The following is a 19,824-nucleotide window of genomic DNA, read 5'->3' on the forward strand; positions in this document are numbered from 1 at the left end:
GGATATAATTCGGATTTGCACTGAATTGATAATATTTATTGGCAAAAATCCATAGATTTAACTCAATGAGAACAGCCCGCATAGAAAAAAACCATTTCGTCTAATGTACTGATTATAAACTCATTTTAATACACACCGTTAACATTTACGTTGTTGTTCATTTACATTAATACCATAATTGCTTTTCAGGATTATGATTATTCAGATTATGAACTACATCATTTGCACAACAATACATATGGTTAAAGCTCGGAGAATAGTTGATGAATAATTGTATATAATCCGTCTATCGAAAGATGTTGACACTTTCCGTTCGGTGCATCGTATTTATTGTTAAAAAAAAGTTCAGTACATCAAGTTGGTTCAAGTGCTACAATTAATATTCCATCCAAGTGTAATGAATAATGGTATGTTTAACTTATTTGCATTTGTGATTCTCTTGCTTATATTATTCGTTGTTTGTTTTATTTTAAGGCTGACTTGCAGGGCTTGTTACCAACCCCCTAAATTTTCGGAACACCAAAATTTCCGTTGGCCTATGGTGCAGAATTTTGTTTGGCACTAGGACGATGATCAGCCTTCCCTAAAATGGGAAACAGACGCTGTTGTGAGCCGCTTCTAACATGGAGAACAGACGTTCGATTAGATTTGGACCCCAGGAAAGGATCAAACCTCCCACCTTCCCTGTCAGCGTACGACCCTAGTTCCCACCTGAGTTGGTGACCCGATCTTCCCTAAGGTGGCTCGTACACTGGCCAGCACCACGGAGATGTAGGGATAGGACGATGGGAGTTGCTGGGTAAGAGGCTGAGGGCCACAAAATTGGGTCTATTTTATTCCTTCAGGGGCGCGAAGCAACAATGTGCAATGAAGATTCCATCCAAGTGGAATGAATAATGGTACACAGAGAAAAAAAAAGTTGGGATTCTAACATTTTCTAATGTTATTTTGAAAATATGAGAAGTTTGGTATTTTTAAGAGCTAAAACTTTTCAGTCAAATGCTAAATTGATAGATTTGAAAGTTTTTTTTCAGTTCAAAATTCTCATTTTCACAGTTCATGCTCTCAGAACAAAATGTATAAAACAATCAAGTAAACCTGAATATTTCAGATTTTTGGCAACACTGACAGCAGAAAACAATGTTACTGGCAGCCCATGACCATCTGTCAGTGACAGTTGCGAAAAACGTGAAGACAATCCCCAACATCACCATCATGGTAAATTGTTGTTTTATTCATATAGTTTATTGATATAACTTTATTGTAAATTCTTTTTCATATCCAGGAAAGAATTTGCGGTTTGAAATTGTCGTATGCGAGACCGCTCAAAAGTCAGGAGGCACTTGAACAATTCGGAACTCTTGGGGGTACCTGACGTAAGTTGACCTCCAGCCAGGAACGTCAATAAGAAATCAACAAAATTAATCACTGTGCTAGCTGTTGCGGCAAATCCTGACAAACGATTTCCGATGGGAACCGATCGGAAACTGTATTAGAAGTGCTATTAGGAGCAGCTGAAGGAACATCTTGCAGAAAATTTTCTCTGGAATTGTAATTCATATTTTCATGTTGTGGAGGAAGGGTCTCACAAAAATGTACAATTGGACCAACCTTGTTGAACCCGAATCATTGTTCACCCGACGGTATTAGCACTTGCAGGATGGCCTGGCGGCAGTGTGCAGTCTACGGAGACATCTGAAGCCCTGGAAATCCGATCCGATATCGTGCGATATTTGTCATATCATTATAATGTAGATCAGTGTGTCTTATTGCAGTAAGTTTTTAATTTTGAGAATGGTTTGTAGATCGATTGCTGATGCGATCCCAATAAACAATGAAATTGACATTTCTTGACTTTATATTATTTGCATTATTTATTGGAAAGAATAGAAAGACCATTAAGCCCCAAACGCAATATAACGGAACGGCGACGGAAACGGCAAATTTGACAGAAAATATATGGGCTAACTGTCAAATTTTCCGTTTCCGTCGCCGTTCCGTTGTATTGCGTTTGGGGCTTTAGAACTAATAATAAAGAACAGTCAAAATAAAAACAAAATAAACTTTCATTTCAACAACATTGTAGTGCGTTTAAGAGTGAAGGCAGTTAAAATAATAGCAATATTGACATTCCTGAAACAAAAATTTTGCACTCGTTAATTTGACAGTGTTATACTTTCTACTGAAAATCACTAATGGATTTTCTTGTAATTACCAACGATTCTCTTAATTTTACCAACGATTTTTTTTTGTGTGTAAGTTTAAATGATTTGCATTTGTTATTCTCTTGCTGATTATTCACGGATACAAATTTCATCCATTTGCTTCAAAAATAAACATGTTTATTTTCAAAATGGTAATATGTTTGAATCAAACATATTTATTTTTAAAACCAAATTAAATCCCTGTTTGTTTCATACATTCACTAGTGGGCAGCCCCTCGCTCGCTCTTGCAAAAGTAAACAAAAACTCGAGTTCGGATCGGATCCGATCGGAAGCAGCAGAGGAGTAGATACAAGAGTAGAAGCAGATGTTTTCTTGCTTCCAAATTAATGATAAGGATGTTTTTCAGGTACAGAAAGGTAAGTAAATGAAACATGAACTTTTGGAATTGTGAAATCTGGTAGTCAAATGCTACCAGAATATGAAAATTGGTAGAATTGATATCAAAATACTATGAGTGGTCGAACGAAAACAATAATATCCATGTTTGCTTCAAACATTTAGCTGGTTGAAACAACTTGAAACGCACATTTGATTCAAAAAAAGTTTTCGTTCGCTTCAAATGCAACAATATGTTTGATCCAAACATATTTATTTTTGATGCCAGAACAAACTGAATTTATGTTTGGATTTACCTAGAATATGTTTGTTCTTAACGTAGTTTTTTCTGCGTGAGCGACGTATGTGCAGCATACCGGTGTATGTATAATTTTATCGTTTTTCACAGGGAATTTGAATGAACTGAGGTATAATGTGAAGCACGCTTATTACGTGTTATGTATTGATGCATGCCAGTGGAAAAAAGTATCGAAAAAAGGTTTAGTTTTAAAATAGTTTTAGAAAAAGTTTTGTGAACTTTCTGCAAAGGATTTCTCGAATCCTCATAATTGTTACATACGTCGTAATGAAAAATGATGCTTGATATATTTAAACATAAAAATAATGATTCAACAGAATCAGGTAAAAAAGTTCTTTATTGGTATGGAAAAAACATATTTTGAGTATTAAGCCCTAAACACAATGGAACAGAAGGTGATGGTAACGGCCAGAGTTGACAATGGATCAATCAATAAGCAAAAACTGCCGCTATGAAACGAACATATCGAGCCACCGTAGACATGTTCTGTCAAAACAACACGAATAGAAATATGCGTATACAGTGTCGCCGTTGTTTCGATGCGGTGAGTGCAAAATGAGTTACCTTGATTGATCCATTAAGGCTGATTTACAGTTCGGAAAACGTTTCCCGGGATTTGGTCTCTCATGTAATTTAAATGGAAGCGGGATTTGCGTGAGACGTTAAAAATGAGAAGTGGAAAGTGTGAAGTGAGTTATAAGGAGTAAGAAAAGAAACGTGAAAAATGACTAATGAGAAGTGAGAAGTGAAAAATGAGAAGTGAGAAATGAGTTGTGAGAAGTGAAGAAATGAATAGTGAGAAGTGAGCAGTGGAAATTGAGAAGTTTGAACGAAAAGTGAGAAATAGTGAATAGTGAGATGGCCACCTTTCTCTCTCACTTACACTCTCTCTCTCATCCCACTCTTTCTCACTTACTCACTCTCTCTCTCGCTCACTCGCTGACTTACTCAGTCGCTCTATCTCATTCTCATTTATTCATTCTTACTCATTCTCTCTCACTCACTCACTCACTTTCAGTCACTCACTCACTTTAACTCACTCACTTTAACTCACTCACTTTACCTCACTCGGGCTGCGAAATGGTGAGTTGACATCTGAGACGGAGCGACCAACACAGCTCTGGTCCTCACAAGTTCCAATCTCACGCTTCCACGGGTCTTCCGATGACAATTGACCGCCAGCTAAGGGTTGCGTACTAAGCTGGTAGTGCAGCCTGGGCACTGTTGTCCTTCTGACATCAGCTAGGGTGAGTGGGTGCGATCAACGGGACCATCGTCCCTAACCCCTAATCACAAGGCGTCAAGCGACCCGTGCCGAGGGGATGCATGGCCAGGGGGGGTGAAATAATGAGCTAGGTCTTTAACGGAGCCTGTGGGGTACCTGGGCACCCTCCACAGTAATTGTCCCTTACCGCGTCATGCTGGGCTCTGGCGTGGTGGACCTCTTTTCCCGAGCAACTCGTGGGACCAAAATGGAAAACCAAGTCAATTCTTCAATTAGTGGTAGTAGTGTAGTAGGCGACAACCCCTTCGCAAGAGATGGGTTGTTCAGGTCTCCGCCTAGGAGGCCAGAGGCAATAGTCGGCAGCTCAGCGCGCAGCGCCAGCGTGGGTCACTTAACCTTCATCTCGGCTAAAAAACGCTGGTAGAGGTTATTGATTGGTTAAACAGCTGGACGCCATCATCGACTTTGCGTCATCGAAGCATAATATCAGTAAGGACCTCAAGAGGAGCTTGCTGAAACTTCAAAAGTCGATGTTGGACGCCAAGCTGGAGAGGGCGGTCGGTACGGACAAGTCTAAACCCGTGAAATCCATGGAGTCGAGGTCTACCCAGACTGAGGCACAAGGATTCGCGGACTCGGGCAAGATCGAATCAACCGAGGGCGTGCCAGCGAAGACGGTAGTGCCAAAGTCTACCCAGACTGAGGCTCAAGTATTCGCGGGTACGTCGGGGGTGACTGCTCCAACGGAGGGGTTACGGCAGGCTGAGAGTTCTCAGCCGCCCCAGACCAGGGAAATAAAGGAGGATGACGCGTCCTGGACCCTGGTCAAGAACAAGAGGAAACCGAAGACGTCAAGGGCCGTAACGAAGGCCCAGGCGAATGAGGGTAGCAAGAAGTCTAGAGTAGGCGCCATTCGCTCCAGGGGCGATGCCCTAGACACCTCGGCGGACGAGGCCAAGTACTCGGACGTCTTGAAGGCGATGAGGAGTGACATCAAGCTCGGTGAACTCGGCGCCGACGTACATCGAATAAGACGTACCCGGATGGGCGAGATGATCCTCGAGCTGAAGCGGGGCGTCTCGCAAAAGGGCGCCGACTACAAGAAGTTGGCGGAGGAAGTCCTAGGTAAGACGGTCAAGATGAGGGCACTCACGACGGAGGTGAATCTAAGGGTTGAAGACCTGGACGAGATCACCGAAGTCAAAGAGCTCGTCACGCCCACCGACGCCCACCGCAGCCGTTCGGCTACGGAAAGGTCCGGCAGGGACGCAGGTAGCATTGGTTCGGCTATCTGCAGCGGACGCCTCCAAGGTAGGCAAGTTAGGGAGCGTCAAGGTGGGATGGTCGGTATGCCCTGAGGGCATATACGAGCAACCCGAAGTTTGCTTCAAGTGCCTGGAACCGGGGCACAAGCAATGGGACTGCGGATTGGAGGGACATAAGGCACAATGTTGCACGAACCCTCCCAATTGTTTGATTTGTTCCAGCAAAGCTGTGAACAGCAAGCACCCATGGGGGGTTCGATGTACCCGGCGTTTAAGCGTGCTGCACAATCACAGTGCAGGTAACGCAGCTGGCTTGCTCGGCCTCGCCCGAGTGTTTGGTGTGCGCAGGTTTAGAGGAAAACTTGATTTTTTTTAAAATAAATTGAAACATTATAGAATCTTATTGAAATTTTTCTGAGATGTTCGTCATTCTATAGATGACCGTAAAACGATTTAGTTGGATCGAAACATTGTTTAGTTTTGTGGAATCAGGCAATGAAAATGCTTAATGGGACTGTTATGCGGGTACAAGTGTAAGGGTTGCGGATGAAATAGTGACGACATTTGTTACCTTAGATGGATTAATGCAGGGTGATGCACTCTCGAACCTACTATTCAATATAGCGCTCGAGGGAGCGATTAGGAGAGCTGGTGTGCAAAGAAGCGGTACCATTATCACAAAATCGCATATGCTCCTGGGATTTGCGGACGATATCGATATTATCGGAATTGATCGGCGTGCCGTGGGAGAGGCTTTTGCGCCTTTTAAGATGGAGACAGCGAGGATTGAACTCACGATCAATACCAGCAAAACGAAGTACATGGTCGCTGGCAATCAACGTGGGTTCATTAGTGGTGGTGGTAGCGAATTTGGTAGAAGAATTTGTGTATCTTGGAACATTAGTGACGTGCGATAATGATGTTACCCGCGAGGTGAAAAGGCGTATTGCAGCTGCAAATAGGGCTTATTACGGACTTCGTAACCAGATTAAGTCCCGTAACGAAAACAAAACTCGCGCTGAATACTACCCTGATTCTTCCGGTGGCTTTATACGGCCATGAGACATGGACGTTAAAGGAGGCTGATCGGAGAGCTCTCAGAGTGTTTGAGCGTAAGGTGCTGCGGACAATACTCGGCGGTAAACAGGAGAACGGTATCTGGCGGCGTCGCATGAATCACGAATTGTACCAGGTGTATAAAGGGCTGGATATTATTAAGCTTGTACAACACGGCAGACTACGGTGGGCTGGTCACGTTGTTCGTATGCCGGAAGAACGTCAAGCGATGATAATATTTAGTAGAGAACCCGGAAGAGGCCGTAGGCTTCGTGGAAGGCCGCGTACACGATCGCTTTTTGCAGTTGAAGAGGACCTGAGGGCGCTCAATGTTCAGGGCGACTGGAAGCGATTGGCCTAGGATCGAGTCCAGTGGAGAAGGATACTCTATTCGGCGTAGGTTCATCGAAGAGCTGTAGCCCATCAAGTATCAAGTAAGTACATACAAAATCGCCATTTTTATTATGATTTATGGAAGTACGCTATGAATGAACACTATTCAATGGGTTAACTCAAAAGTGACGAAAAGTCAAATGGGACTGTTATGCGAGTGGAAGCAGTTTATTGGTAACCTCATTACAGTACATGGATGAACCATTAATTGTCAACTTTCAGGCTTTTTTCAATGACATCGTTAGGATTGCGAAATAATGTAAATTTTTGGTATAATCTATATCATTTAAGCAAATAAATGCATTTAAATGGATGTGAATATATCACACAGCGAAATTTTGTACTATTAAACTAATTAAAATTATTGTTAAATTAATAATCGATCTATTTTTGAATTTGAAAAAATATATTATTAAATCTACAATATTGTCTGTTTGAAACAACAAAATAATTGTCATTTCAACAACCAGCGTGTAGTTTTTGAAGTGTACTTCCATTCAGGGGAGATAAACAAAATATAATAAGATACTACCAAAACAGAAAAATTTTCATTTCTGTCGTGATTTCTGGTTCTTGATTCACAAAATGCCAGAAGAGGTTTGGAAACTCTTGATAAAACTTGCTCCTCTTTTAATTATGGATTCTTGATAATCTGTTCTTGATCTTCTCTTTTTCTTCAAATTTGATCCGTTCGTCATGCCATCCGTTGTAAGAATGACCTCTTGCCCCGTTGACACCCGCCTTTTATAGAGTTTGGCGTTGGCAACGGTTATGTGTTGTTTGTTATACTTAACCCCGCCTACCATGATCCATTTAGTCGAATTTCTAGAAATTGTGATGCAAACACCGACCAAATACCATAGAGTGGCGGATTATCGTATTATTTATTGTTGAACGAAATAATGTATCAATTTGAATAATGTTATAATTATTGATCAAGCCTTATTCTCTACAATACTCTCATCCTCTACTCTTTAATACAAAGTCTGCGGAAAATTGGAATTCATTTTTACTGAATATTGTTTGTATTATAAACATATATATTGAAAACTTGGTGCATGTGAATGACGAACTCCGTTGTAATTATCGTAAACAGCATAGAGTTGAGTTTAATTGACTGTGGCTCAAAGCTATAGGAGTGTGATGACTGAAGGTACTAATTCATAAGTCCTAATTACGGGGAATTATCAAATAAGTAATATCAATTAAAATTTGATCACACAAGGTAAAACTTTGGTATGTTAATAATCTGACTATTTTCGCCCTTTCAAATCAAAAATCTGAACTGAAACAAATTTTCATCTAACATAATCTTTAATTAGTTGAACTCCATTCGAATTCTAATACTAAACCAACACAGAACCATTCCATTTTTAATACTAATTCAAATCGTTTCCAATTAAATTTGAATAGAAATGAATGCAAATCTAAATTAAATCCATTTTCAAGAGAATAAAATCGTAATTCAAGCGTTTCTATCGTAAAACTAATCTAATTTATAAATGTTTTTTTTTTAATTCAGAATAATTCATGCCAAATCAAGTTCAAGTCTAATTTAATTTTAATCTATTTTAAATCTTATCCAAATCTACAATACAAATATGATTCAATTTTAATCCTCATCCAATCCATTTCCCAAAAAAAAAAATCTAAATTCAATCACAAACAATTTGTAATCTATTCCAACTTGATTACAGTCAAAATTAAATTCGAAGTTAAATTCATTAAAATCTGAATGAACTTCTTCATTACTAAACTTAAAATAAATCCATTATTTTTTTTTTACATTCGTCCAACTCTAGTCAAATTCAAGCTTAATACAATCTTATTTTCTGTTGAATAGCTCTGTTCTATGTTCATTTGGCTGGTTTTCAACTAACTGTTCTATATGCATTTCCATAGTTAATATTTGATAGCTGTTTTATGCCTACAGATTTTATGTATTTTTCCATTGTTCAAATGTCAAAATCACCGAAAATCAGTAAAATTATTTACTGAACAGTTCTGCTGTTGAGATTTCGGTAAAATTTTACCGAACTCGGCGATTTATTTTAAGTGTGTATGTCCCGGACATCAAAAAAAAATCCCACCCGAAAGCTTTTTAGGTCGGTCAAAGAATCGAACTCACCATCTTTGAAATTGTAATCCTACGCTTTTGCTCAATATGAAATTTAATTCATCTTAAATAGAATAAAATTGTACTTCAACCCAATTTCAAATATTATCAAATTAAATACAATTTAATCTCAATCTGAAAAAAAAATTCATTACAATCACGAATGCAGTTGAAAATTATGTCGTGATTCAAACATTTCCAATGTTCAATAGAATTTTAACTTAATTTGTTTCAAATATGACATAGTTGGAAAACTTTTTTTTACCTCTCATTGCACACTTTCTGATGATATTTGATACTGTAGATCTGTGCATAATTTCAATTTCAAGAATATTGAGCTAGCTGGGTTCACGAAATAACATGAAATAAAACTTAAACTCATTCTTTTTTATGTTCTGCAAAACCATCACGTTCATTGAATTGAATCACACAAAAATAATTTTTGACGATTTTCATCGTTATTTCTTGTACCACTTACTGCGAGATCAGGGTGAAAACTCCATTTGCCATTTGGATAAATTGTTTTTGGAATTTCATAATCCAAAATGGTTGCTTGCTGTTGCACCTCGCGATATTTGAGAGCACTACAGCAAAAGGTATATTTCATTATTGGCTTTACTCGCAAATATCACTTTCTAAAGTGCCCTGCCTCGACTGCAGTTCCAAAGTGACATTTCTTATTACTCTGATTCATCTATCAGAAGTCAATTGATTCATCGGATGCTGCCTCGACTACAGCTCCGTGTTATGTACTGTTCAGTACTCCTGATACTCTGCCTTAACTATCAGAGATCAATTCTAGATGCTGAATACTGCCTCGTCTACAGTACAGCTATTTTCTACATTTCGCGTTCTTCTGATACCTACCGATTGGGAGCTAAAGTTCTGCTACCGTCCACGCCATTGTCGTGATTTCTGGTTCTTGATTCACAAAATGCCAGAAGAGGTTTGGAAACTCTTGATAAAACTTGCTCCTCTTTTAATTATGGATTCTTGATAATCTGTTCTTGATCTTCTCTTTTTCTTCAAATTTGATCCGTTCGTCATGCCATCCGTTGTAAGAATGACCTCTTGCCCCGTTGACACCCGCCTTTTATAGAGTTTGGCGTTGGCAACGGTTATGTGTTGTTTGTTATACTTAACCCCGCCTACCATGATCCATTTAGTCGAATTTCTAGAAATTGTGATGCAAACACCGACCAAATACCATAGAGTGGCGGATTATCGTATTATTTATTGTTGAACGAAATAATGTATCAATTTGAATAATGTTATAATTATTGATCAAGCCTTATTCTCTACAATTTCTTAGCATAAACTTCGCCATATCAAGACAGATTTATTTTCTTATGGAATAACAGGTAAGACATCAAATTCATTTTCTGACTAACTCTTACTTTTTTTATTTGCGGATTTACGGAAATACCGTGCAAATTCAAACTTCGGACGCTTAAGCACTTTCTGATATACAATTATCTTGTTTACTCACATATCAAATCACAACTTTCAAATCACCATTGCAATCACTAAGTATAGTATTCATCTTTGAACTATGTACTTAATATGAGCAATATATTGCGAATAATGTTTGCAATTTATGAAAATGTCCGGCTTGTGTTCGATTCAAACCTCGGACACTGGCTGGGTTGGATTCATATTTCGGACACAAAGATTCAAACTTCGGACACCTGATTACTCAGTACCGGGAAGAATAATTGAAAACAATTCTCACTGACAGCTCAGACTGTCTTTTGATCATTTCATCGCATTGTTTTAACAAGTCTTATTTTATTGTTAATATACTAAAATAAGCTAAAACTATTAGTCCTTCCGATCCAGTTTGACGAAACATTTCGATGAAATATTTCAGAAAATTTCCCATACGAATTGGGTCCTAAAGCCCTACCTCGTTTATGGTTGCAAACGATAGTGCATCGGTCAAAAATACTTGTACCGTTGTTATAAAAAATCTGGTAAAATTCTAAATCAGTAAAAATAATATTTTTGTGTTTAAGACATTTTAAGGCAAATTTTGGGCTGTGCAACATTTCAGAACGAATGAACCATCAGCCCAAAACGTCAGCCCCATATATTAAATGTCAAAGGTTGAGTCGAGTGCCCTGTGGTGTTTTGCTAATGCGTTTGAATCCGTACGTCAAACAAGACCGAAAATGTCGAGGAAGCATTTTTCATCTATTTTTCAATTTCAAATTATACAATGTTCTTTTCGATTTTTGAGTCTAGAGAAAAACTGACACGTTTAGAATGATTACCTTCATCGTTCCCTTAAAGAAAATCGAATATCGATTCTTCATTTTAGGACCCAATTCAAGCGTCCGAAGTTTGAGTGTGTCCGAAATTTGATTATCCACGGTATGTCAAGCACAAAAGATTAAGAGAGCCTCGAAAATAATCATGGAAGGCGTGTGTTCCGGAAAAATCATTTAGTTATTTAATGAACGGTGTTCAAATATATTATATTTGTTTTAAATAAAACTGATATATACTGAACCGTCATGTGGTTGCTTATTTATATTTATTGAAAAAGGGGAAATTTTGGTAATGCATTTTAGTATTTCAACAATAATTATTGTTGAATCAATCTAATTTGTTCCACATCGATGATTGTTTCAGCACATCGATGATTGTTTCAACAATAATATTGTTGAAACAACATTTATGAAGCTCAAACAACAACCCGCATAATCTTGAACCATAATTGGACCATTTCACAGATAGGTCATAACAGTAAATTATATTAAACTCACTATTCTGTTTGTTGTTCATATGTATGATAAACTAACATCACCATATACCGTTTTCACAATATGTCATGCTATTATTGGCAATTGTACCATATGAGTAATAGGCGGTTAAGTATAATTAACATACAAAAAAGGACATTTTTCAATACATTTTTTTCGCTACACAGTATGTGTTACTGTTCAGGTATAATATGTTTTTTTCGGACAAAAACAGTACACTGCCAAAAATATCTATATAAGATATATGTGTCGCCGTTATAGATTTTTGCAATAGCTCCACCCTAATATAATCGATATAGAACCACACATAAATTAAATAATTGCTAATTCGAGACCACACATAAAGTTTATTTAGATATATATTTTATAAGTAGTTCGCGTGGAGAATGGTTATGTGTGCGTTGATATACATCATAAGTTAAATCTATGGATTTTTGCCAATAAATATGTGTGGATTTTTAGTAGTGTATGGTATGCAGTTTAAAAACAGTAGAACGATATGAAGCAAAAACCACGCACCGTATCCCGTATCTTCACTAGTTGAACGAGCATAATTGGTTATTTTTCTAGCTTCATAAATAACAAACACAACAGTTATATTTCATTTTTGTTTATTGATAAGAGCCACTTTTAAATATTGCCGAATGTTTGCATTAGAAATACACATATTTTGCACACACAAAAATCGAAAAACTTCACTTTATTTTCTCGGTACAGAAGCTCATAATGGGTGTTGAATATCGGGAGAAGCCGCATCGGTAACTGCAAAAAATGGAAAAGAAAAACTACTTAAATAAAAGCTACCTACCTTTATAAAGCTTAAAAACTTAAAGCATTGAATAATTCTCGTAGTATATACCAATAATCAGCCATTAAACTATTCGCTTGGTTTGAAAATCTGAGCTGCCGATATGTGCGGAGAAACTGAAAATAGATATTAAATACATATATGTATTTTGATTATTTCAATTCAATTCAATTTGATATGAATAAATTTTATGACTAACCTTTGTTTTTTATGCAGAACTATTATTTTTTTAACACAAATCACAATCAAAACCAACTAAACCAACCATCAGTAAATATAGCAGGCCTCAGAAATCAAACACACGGAAAACTTTTTTTTTCGTTTTATAAAAAATAAACACACACTCATCACAGAACTCCAACGATTATTGCATTTTTATCATTGGAAGATATTAATTTTCACGGCAGTGTGAAGTAGCAAGCTAGACTTGAACAATACATGATTATTTCAAAGCTATATTCCATATTGTTACAATATTAATTGTAAGTCATTTACAGTTATCTATCGTTTCCTTTGTCATGATGGACCATAAGAAATTGTAAAGATGCAATATGCTTTGAAATTATTGCATATGATATTGAAGATTAACAATTATGTATAATACTGTGTTCGGGTAAACATATAATAACATTGTAAACCAATGGTAATGTAAATCGTAACAATATCGTTTATTTCATGTGAATAGTGACAACAACACAACAAATCGTTTTCAATTATGCGGGAATATTCTGGATTGATTCAAAATGAAAATATTATTAGCCCTCAGCTAACAATATTTATTGTTGAATTTAAACCGAAATATTGTTGTTTCTACAATATGTTTTTCTGCGTGTATATGTAGTTAGGTCACACCATTGAGATCAGTAGGTTGTAATTTTTAAATCAAGTGAAAGTGACTACAAAATATATGCGTTTTACATGTCGAAATTATATATTCCAAAAAGTAAATATTTCAGTTTTACCCTATTACCAAAAGTATTTTACTCTAAAATTGGGCAATGGAGACACAAGACCAAACATAGGTTATGCATTTGGTTTCTAATTGTTTTATTCTCTTCAATCTCGATATATTTTCTAATGAATGTCCTGTGTTTTTCCAAGATACATTATTTACCCTATTAAAAAATGCATGCAAACTTTTTTCTTCGATATTTAATATCAAGCAAAATTTTTCATAACGACGTATGTAACAAAAGTAAACAAAACGGGGTTTTTAATACAACGTGACAATCACACGCGGCTTTAAATAATACGCATCGATTTTACTGATTTTAGATCTTAAAATTCTTTAATTCGATCTTTTTGCGAATCGACGTATGTAAAAATTTCTATTTTTGAAGTCTCACTGTTACATACGTCGCTTTAACATATGGGAACTGAGAGCGACCTATGTAACAAAAAAGCAAAACAAAACAAAACTGCAGTTGCGTCAATCGTGCAACTATGGAAAACCGACCAATGTACACCGACGTACGTGTAGCATACCGGTGTATGTATAATTTTATCGTTTTTCACAGTGAATTTGAATGAACTGAGCTTTGCTGTGAAGCACGCTTATTACGTGTCATGTAATGATGCATGCCAGCGGAAAAAAGTATTGAAAAAAGATTTAGTTTTAAAACAGTTTTAGAAAAAGTTTTGCCAACTTTCTGCAAAGGATTTCTCGAATCCTCATAATTGTTACATACGTCGTTATGAAAAATTATGCTTGATATCTCGGGAACTTTTTCAAATCGGCGTATGTAACATTTTGATCAAGCTGAGAAAATGAGCTTGGAAGTTTTCAGATTTCATTTTTATTCCTATTTAGAAACTAATCATTTTTATTGCAATTGAATACACCTCAACGATACATTATGAAAAGGTTCATCGTCACTGACTCTGAAATCTGCACTGCGTGTGAACATTTCAGTTATTTTGATAAAAATATATGTTACAACGTTCTGCAACAGATAAATCACATACACAGAGAAACAGACGTCTCACTCAACATATGTTCCATCGTACACCTTTTTAACGGTTTATTTAACTTTTTGTAGGTGGTCAATCGGCCACCGATGGCGCTTTCATCGATTTTGCTTGTGTTTGACGTTTGCACACTACCGCCATCTGGTTGCCGCTTGGCCACTCACCGGGATTTTAGCATTGGGGGACAATGTTTTCGTGACGATGATTTTGATTGCATTTTATTCTAAGTGAGACGTCTGTTTCTCTGTGTCACATACGTCGTTTTGATACGTCAGCATGACCGAGGTCATGCTACTTTCGTCGAAATGTTACGCTGCTCCGTACGCTGCATTGTTGATACGTCGAAATGTTGCGTCAAGTTGAAACGTTTCACGCACATGCGACAAAAAAATTGCAACACTTTCAACACGACGTAACAACATTTGCTGCAGAAAAACAACGTAAAATGTTTTTCTTAACGAAAATCAGAGTATTCAAGCAACATGCTTAATTTTGAAATTAGTGATGAAAAAGTACAAGCAGACGCACGTTTTAAACTATTTAGTTGTTCGAAAAAACTTTTTAAAGTACATTTTCTGCTAAGCGGTGTATGTGCAATATTTTCAACAATGATGTTACACCGTTTTGCAAAAAATTGATATACGTTTTAAAAAACACATTTTCATGTAGCTTTGAAGATATACACATTTTTAGATGAATTTGATGTCATATGCTGTTGAAAACGGGTTTGTTTACAATTTGCGACATACGCCGTTTTGAAAAAGTACCCGAGATATGTTGTTTTGCCTTTCTCGTACAACAAAGTTGTATCGAAAGGCTATCATTTCACTACGAAAACGAACTTTTTATAGAAGCTTCGGAGACCTATAGTGTTATATATCAAACGGCTCAGCTTGACGAGCTGAGCAAATGTCTGCCTGTCCGTGTGTATGTATGTGTGTGCACAAAAGCTAAGAAAAACATTAGACAACTTTTCATATATTATGCATCTCGAGTTAAAATAGAATACTGCGGCTTCCTGCTAATTGCTTCTCAGGTAATCGCAACGGTCACTAAACACAACAGAGTCAATGAAAATCTCACCCACCGTATGCACTTGCCATGATAAATTAGGTTCTGCAGCGTCTGTATCTAACCTCAAACTGATGACTGATTAGTAGTACTTCGCGTTGGACTCGGGGGCAGCCAACCAATCACGAACTCGAACTTTGTCGGAGTCCTCGTCGGAGTCAGTGGAAAGTACTACTGAACTGTCAAAAAAGTTCATTTGACGAGGACCGAATTCATTCGTGACGTCATGCTGCAGAACCTAATACTCTCCATGTACTCAGTGACTCCGGTTGCCTCTCACTAATACAATCGAACACTGCTGTCATTTCGCGAAAAGCACGTGGTTTTGTTTTGAGCGGGAAAATTCTGCCTATCTTTTAACACGGCGGCTATCTTGACGTTTACCTTCGCAGTCGAGCCTGCGAGTGTAAGACCGCCGCAGTATTCTAGAAAAAGATAAGCGCGACAATAGTAATCCTCAACCGATTTTCTCGCTCAAGTTTCATTCGACAGGGGGCAAAGCCTAGTTGATCACTATTGAATTTGTTGACGATCGACTGTTGCGTTAAAAAGTTATAAAGAAAATGGTAAATATAACCATATTAGCGCCATATAAGGTTGTTGTCTTGGCTGAATGCAAGAAAGCCAGTGTCACTACTCGGTGAATTAAGTTGGGTTTTTATACATAGTTTTTATAATACCTGCACTATTGGTGCTCATATTTTTTAATATTAAAAAAATATATATAAAGGCAAATCGTGTCAACTCAGCCAAAAATACTCGAACTGCAGTGAACTTCTATCGCAACCGATTGATCCAGCTGTAGAATCCCTGCAGCGAATGCAACCGGCTTTTGAAGAAAGGTTCCTATTCATCTGTAATGGACCGTGCCGTTCTTATTCCAGCTAATCACCACCTTTACCCAGCGATGGACCTATTCAGAGTCAAAAAGATCCCGAAGATGCCACCAAATCTATTATCCTCGATTCACAATAGCCAAACTAACCAGTACCCAACAATAACGCTTTGTCGGCGGTTGCTCTTTCCGTTAGATTGCCTATCACCTCCCTACTGTAGCCCGGCGGCATAACGTCAGCCAGTCTTCAGGATGGACCAGACAATAATGCAACGTCTTCATCATCGGCAAACCACAGAGCTTATGCAGTTTGCATTTATATTGCCACACCACCACCGCACAGTGACGCGTTTTAGGATAAAAACAAAAAAAAACTTAGAAGTTGAAAAACCAATTTCCATGTCTACCAAGTTTTTGATAAAAACTTAAAGAATCCAATCAATCAGATTTCAAGAGTTATGATTATTACATTGGTTTCGATGCAAATCGTCGCTAGTCATTTCGTAGAATTGAACTATCGGCTTCTTTAAATTCAGAGTAATAAATGCTGAATTCAATTCTACGAAATGACTAGCGACGATTTGCATCGAAACCAATGTAATAATGATGATAATAAAGATGATCTTATTGCCACCGGTCACTGCGGACCAAGAAAGTAACCTTTCTGCATCTATCCGCTCCCTGTTATTGATACAAACTTTTGAAAATATTTTTAATTTATCATCCTCCGGCTGACACATATAGACCCATAAGAAAAGAAGCCAAACCGCGCGCCGCAAAGAAAATAGAGGAGTGGTTTGATGACAGGCTTCCACATTCGTTGTCATCTCAATCAGCGAAGTAGTTTTTGGGGAAAATTCGGAGTCGTTTTCGCTTTGTGGCTTGCAGCCGCAGTGATGCATCTGGTGTATTAGGCCAGTATGGGATCGTGACACCTCCTGGCTTGTCTTCAACAAAAAAAACATATTGAATCGGATTCTGCGCAAACCGATGGAACACGTGTCCCACTTTGGCTATATATTGGGAAACTTAAAGTTGATGATCGCCATATTTCTCGACGGATTAAGCATGATGTTTCTCAACTGGGTTGGAAGATATGAATGTGCAGTGGGTGGATCACGTCACGTTGCGAACGTTTATTTTGCTGTATGCGCAAGCTATAAAGAAAATACGTTTTTATTTATGTCTAGCCGTTCTTCGACTTTGGGATGAACAATAAAACCAGTGACAAATGTAGCATCAATAGCAGCTGCTTCTCTTAATATTCCCAAAAGTCGAAACATTATGTACAAGTTTACGCATATTAAAGAACAATAAATGGACGCAAAACTGGAAACAGAGGAACGTTTTTTAATATTTAAATTGTAGCTATTTATACTTAAGCAACAAATTTATTAATTATTGTGACTTATTAAAACAAATATACGCACAGGATCATATATGTAGATATATCTACTAAGCATTCTAAGTTTCTTTCTAAACCGGTTTCTCTAGTAAAGCGATCATGTGGAGTGAATTGTAGTCGTCATGGGAAACCTAATACATGTTTTTTTTCCACAGCACAAAAAGTCTTGCAAAAAGATCTACTGTGTGACTGCTAGATAATTTGATTCATTTATTGAACCAATGAAATATGATTTCGTTTTTTTTTATATTTTCACTCAAATTTATCTCTATTGTAGATTTGTTTTTTTTTTAATTTTCGAAAAATCCTATTTCAATTTCATCAAGTTTCAAGAAATGCTTAACAAAGTGATTAAAAACCATATTATTGTTAATTTTATTTACATGTGCACCATGAGTTAGCACAAACGTGTCAATCTGTACTACACAGCTGTTTCGTAACATCTCATCAGTGGATAATTGTGATTGAATCAGCTTGATGCCAGTTTGAAACTTTCCAAAAAAACCCGTCAAACTGTATAGTTTTCAATATTCTCACTCATTTGATATTGATATCAGCAATTCACCACACAAGCCCGCGTTCCGATATTCAACCGAGCGATCATCGATCAATCGGTAATTGTAGGGTGCTTGAACGAAGCAGCGCAACAAACTAGCGACAATGAACCTTTCTTCCATTGATCTCGCGAATTGTTGCATCGATTCAACCGATCCGGTGGCCAACAGAAACTTGTCTATATACAACGAATCACGCTGCTGTTGCGAAACGTGGAAAGCTGACTGTCCAATCAGCGAGCAAGTTAGGCACGCCATGATAGACCTTACAACAAGTAGGATCTGAATGGAGGGCAGTCGCTGGGTCAGTCAATGTGCATTAGGGGGGTGGACAAGATTGTCGTTAGAAAATCATGTTATTGCTGGTAATCCTTGGGCCACGATCATGGGCGTAGCCAGGATTTCGAGAAGGGGGGGCTAACTTTTTTGGTCTTCTAAATCGTGGTTTTATAGTAGTTTTATAAAAACACATGAATATTAACACGTGAAACCAAATCCAAACCAAATCGAAACAATAATGATTAAAACAATAATGGATTTAAAAATACGTGATTTATTGCTCATCAAATATTTTTAAATAAAGTAAGAAAAATATTAACAAACTTAGTATTCAGAAAGAATATAAAATCAGCTATAACAATTATTATAAAAATCGTGCATTCTTCCATAAGTCTTGTCTTATGCATTCTTCCATAAGTTTAAGAAAACTAGAACCATACATCCCAAGTAACATTTCAAGTTTTATTCCGCTCTAGGAATGGTTTTCAAGATCAATTTATAGGATCTAACAATAAAACCGAATAATACACGACAACCTTCTGATGACCTCTATAATGGCGGTAAGCTCCAACGAGGATAATACGCCAATCTCGTATTATCCTCGATTTTGGTAAGCTTCAAGCCGTATTATCTCCATATTTAATCTCCGATTTTCACTTAATACCCCGAATTCGGAGTATTAAGATAATCCGAGATTTTCTGTATGTACGCAGCCAAATCTTAACTTGCTCTCACTAACACATCTGTATGTGGAGAAAATGTCAGTTTTTGTTTTTCTTTCAATTTGAGTTTAAGAATTATTTCGTCGCGCTATCAATGTAATTTTTTTTAATGTTCAATATAAATTATTTCCGGAATTTTTATCAAAAAAATCGCCGACGTTGTTGCTTTCCTGGACCGAGGAGATGATTTCCCGACGGTGGTTTTACTCATCAGTACCGGGTTTCGAGGCGAAAAAGCTGTTACTGGAGCTTGGATTCCGTGGATCGATTTCGGGGCAGTTATCGTCATCGAATCCGGGTGCCTCCACGTCCACATTGTCCGTCCGTCGATGCAAAGAGGTAACCCACTTCAAGATCCAGAACAATTCTCACCTATGTCGGAGTTGGAACAGTTTTATGTGGAAAACGGAGGCCAGTTGAAAGAGTCAAATAATCCAGCTTCAACGAATGAAGAGTGGTTCCACGAAAACCTGTCCGCCAAGAAAGCAGGACGACTGATCAT

At 37.4% G+C, this 19,824-nt stretch overlaps 2 long non-coding RNA genes across 2 annotated transcripts; one reads left to right on the forward strand and one right to left on the reverse strand.

Moving 5' to 3' along the window:
- The first annotated feature begins 636 nt into the window (after window positions 1-636).
- Window positions 637-1,846, forward strand: LOC134217343 (uncharacterized). Its single transcript, XR_009981002.1, has 3 exons — window positions 637-799; window positions 1,112-1,218; window positions 1,286-1,846. It is a non-coding gene; the product is annotated as an uncharacterized LOC134217343 (long non-coding RNA).
- A 10,457-nt stretch (window positions 1,847-12,303) lies between these two features.
- LOC134217344 (uncharacterized) lies at window positions 12,304-12,785 on the reverse strand. The gene is made up of 3 exons (XR_009981003.1): window positions 12,688-12,785; window positions 12,540-12,604; window positions 12,304-12,442 (listed from the first exon to the last, which is right to left on the reverse strand). It is a non-coding gene; the product is annotated as an uncharacterized LOC134217344 (long non-coding RNA).
- Between the last annotated feature and the right edge of the window lie 7,039 nt (window positions 12,786-19,824).

The sequence above is a fragment of the Armigeres subalbatus genome, chromosome 2 (genome assembly GCF_024139115.2).
Source record: "Armigeres subalbatus isolate Guangzhou_Male chromosome 2, GZ_Asu_2, whole genome shotgun sequence".
NCBI classification, from domain to species: domain Eukaryota; kingdom Metazoa; phylum Arthropoda; class Insecta; order Diptera; family Culicidae; genus Armigeres; species Armigeres subalbatus.